This window comes from Piliocolobus tephrosceles, unplaced genomic scaffold (assembly GCF_002776525.5).
Source record: "Piliocolobus tephrosceles isolate RC106 unplaced genomic scaffold, ASM277652v3 unscaffolded_35239, whole genome shotgun sequence".
Classification (NCBI taxonomy): domain Eukaryota; kingdom Metazoa; phylum Chordata; class Mammalia; order Primates; family Cercopithecidae; genus Piliocolobus; species Piliocolobus tephrosceles.
In genome coordinates, this window is record NW_022319020.1 from 1 (window position 1) to 3,451 (window position 3,451).

At 38.1% G+C, this 3,451-nt stretch overlaps 1 pseudogene across 1 annotated transcript; it reads left to right on the plus strand.

The window, feature by feature from the left end:
- The first annotated feature begins 57 nt into the window (after nucleotides 1-57).
- Nucleotides 58-518, plus strand: LOC113222798 (annotated as a pseudogene). Its single transcript, XR_003308535.1, has one exon. The product of XR_003308535.1 is annotated as a fasciculation and elongation protein zeta-2 pseudogene (transcript).
- Nucleotides 519-3,451: the final 2,933 nt, after the last annotated feature.

Below are 3,451 nucleotides of genomic sequence, written 5' to 3' on the forward strand. Positions count from 1 at the left end.
TTGCTTCCTTGAAACGTTTTTGTCTTAATATCTGCTGTATTTTGTTTTTGGTCCTAGGAGTGAAAAGGCTCTCAGTGTCTGAGTTAAATGAAATCCTAGAAGAAATTGAGACTGCCATTAAGGAGTACTCTGAGGAGCTGGTGCAGCAGTTGGCTTTACGAGATGAACTGGAGTTTGAAAAGGAAGTGAAAAACAGCTTTATTTCTGTTCTTATTGAAGTGCAAAACAAACAGAAAGAGCACAAAGAAACAGCAAAAAAGAAAAAGAAGCTAAAAAATGGCAGCTCTCAGAATGGGAAGAATGAGAGAAGTCATATGCCTGGCACAGTAAGTGATGTTTTGCAGGAGGTGTCGAACGCTGGAAACAGGTTCCGTGGTAGTCCCGGCCTTCCGGGCTGGTGGCAGGTGCGACAGGTTGTACATGGGCAGGAGTATTACACTTCTAATCAGAGCCCAGGGGGATTTTATTCCAGAATAGCACTGTGCTCAGTTTCTTCAGAAAGCCGTTTTCTTGACTAAAGTGTACTGGTTATCTGAATAATACTGCCTGAAATCTTTAGCAGGGAAGTAAGTGGAAGGAAGAGGGGGCAAAAAAGGAGAATGTCTTGAAGAAAAGAAGCTTTAGCAAGTGTCCATTTTTACTACATCAGAATGTGAAGAGTGGTTATGTATATTTGGCTAGTAGTTTTTTTTTCTTATTTTTGCTGGACTCTTATGAGTCGTGTGATCAGAAATTAAAAGGGGTTTATTTAGAGGTAGCAGAACTCTGCTCAAGGCACAGATTGTTTGTAAACAGGTTTCTCCTGATTTTTCCGCGAGGCTGGAATACAAGAAGGTGAGTGACATCAGCCATTTGGCCTACTATTTGGCAGACTAGACTGTTACTGACCGGTGAAAACAAGTTTAGAACTTGAAACGCTGACCCTTGGATAAGATTTTTTTGTGTCGAAAGTCTTGTATATTTCTACCTTGATTTTGTTTGTGTGTGAAGAAATGTTGGTTTTATTTTTAGAGTATAATGGTTGGGTAAAGGGATCTCTTTTTCTCAATGGAACATCTCTTTTTAATTTGTGATATCAATAACATGGTCTTACAAATCACAAACTAGCTATTATGGTTTGCAATAATATGAATTCTGTTTTTGATAAAGTCTGATTTATCTAAAGAATACTTACCAGAGAAATAGATCTCATTAACCAGATGCTGATGGAATCCTGGAAATACAGTTCTAGGATGTGGGCCGCCAATGAGCAGTTAACACAAAGAGATTCTTAACCATGTAGCTCATTTATTATACTGTTTTTAGCCTATGAGTAAATCCATTTTTTTTAGTGTAATGTTCATTTGTATCTATTTCGAAAGGACATCACTTATACATTGACTTTGAAAAAAGTTTTCAGATATCTATTATTTTTAAGAAATGGCAGTATTGATTGAATAGGTGTTTGTTTAGTCATTCCTAGTGAGTACTCTGAAAAAAAACCAAAACCAACCCACATTTGTTTGAATATACAATCCTAGAAAATTTGCTTTAAAATATTAGGGACACTATTTTGCATTTGCATCTCATATTTTTAGAACTAGCACCCTTTAAATTGTCCTGTTATATAAGTGGGATTAAATAAAATGCTTAGTTAAAAAGTCATAGCATGGTTGGTAATTTCTGCCTATTTGCTTTTAGGGATTACATGTAAATCCTCCATTTATTGCTGTTAACACTTGGCTGAGAAAAGTAAATTTATCCCTAGAGGGGTTTAAAGGCTTCTTTTTGTAACTCCCATGTAAAAAGGGTTAGAGTAAATCCATTGTGTAATTTTACATGGCATTTATATTGAGAAAGGATTTGGCAAGGCAACAGTTAGGTCTTACTTCAGCCTTCATTGGCCTTGAAATAGATTCATAGTAGCAGTAAATATTTTTCATAATATTTGAACCTTTGAAGTTGCATTTTTGCCTGATTTACAGTTTGTGTCAAAAATTTTAATCAGTTCAATAATGGCAAGGCTAAGCTTGCAGTACTAGTTTCCTGTATCCTTTTAAAGCCTAAAAAGCGGCCGGGCGCGGTGGCTCACGGCTGTAATCCCGGCACTTTGGAAGGCCGAGGTGGGTGGATCAACATGGCGAAACTCCGTCTCTACTAAAAAATACAAAAATTAGCTGGGTGTGATAGTGCATGCCTGTAATCCCAGCTACTCAGGAGGCTGAGGCATGAGAATCGCTTGAACCCAGGAGGCAGAGGTTGCAGTGAGCCAAGATTGCTCCACTGCACTCCAGCCTGGGCAACAGAGCGAGACTCTATCTCAAAAAAAAAAAAAAAAAAAAAAAAGCCTAAAATACCAGGGAAAGACCATCCTATCTGTGACACAACTAGCCTGAAATTTGCTCAAAATAAACCCAAAGTGAAATGGCCAGTTGGATAAACACATTCCAGGAGCTTGCCAAACATTTTACCAAGCATTTTATATCACATACAGTCTTGGCAAGACCTGGTCTCTGTGAGTTTACTATTATCAGTGATACTAATTCCTAAAAAATGGTGACCTCCTTAGCATTGTCATGTGTTACCTGTTTTTTTAATAACATCAGTCATTTTTTTTTCCTACCTGAGATATTTTTGTTTTATTAGCAGGACTTGGAGTTTTTCGTTAAGTATAGAATAACTTCCTTCTGTTTTTCTTGATGTATGTTTCACTGAAGCGGTACATCAGTTTGTAGTTGGCATACCACTTTATCTAAAATTGTTACCTTGTTCTCTTTAGTGCAGAGATACTCTAATGAAATATTGGAGTGGGTATAGAGCCGAGTTAAATTTCTTAATTGTTAATTTTGGAGACAGATTTTGTTTTAAATATTTGTTGTGGTGAAAAAGAAAATAGAGGGCATAGGGATGCTGTTTAGAGCATTCGAAAATTTCATTAGACCATGAAAATATGTGAAATGTTCCAGAAAGTATTACCTTATAAAAGTGAAATATTACGTTGATTGGAGTTTTAGGTCTAAAATAACCATAATGCTGTATGCTGGGTAAGGTGAAACAGCATTCGTTCATTCAGCAAGGATTTGTGGAGTGTCTTCCTGCGGCAGGTGTTCTTCCAGATACAATGGGCAGGATGACTCTGTATCATGATGGTAATTCTTGCACTTTGAGAGGCTGAGGTGGGAGGATCCCTTGAACCCAGGAGTTTGAGACCAGACTGGGCAATATAGTCAGATCTTGTCTTTACAAAATAAAAATGTATAAAATTAGCCAGGTGTGGTGGCAAGCACCTGTAGTCCCAACTTCTTGGGGGTCCGAGGCGAGAGGATTGCTTGAGCCCAGGAGGGTGAGGCTGCAGTGGGCCATGGTCACACCATTCCACTTACAGCCTGACCCTGTCTCAGAAGACCCTGTCTCAAACAAAAAGCAAAAAACAAAACCACAGTGATGAATAGAACAGAATAGACAAGGCCCA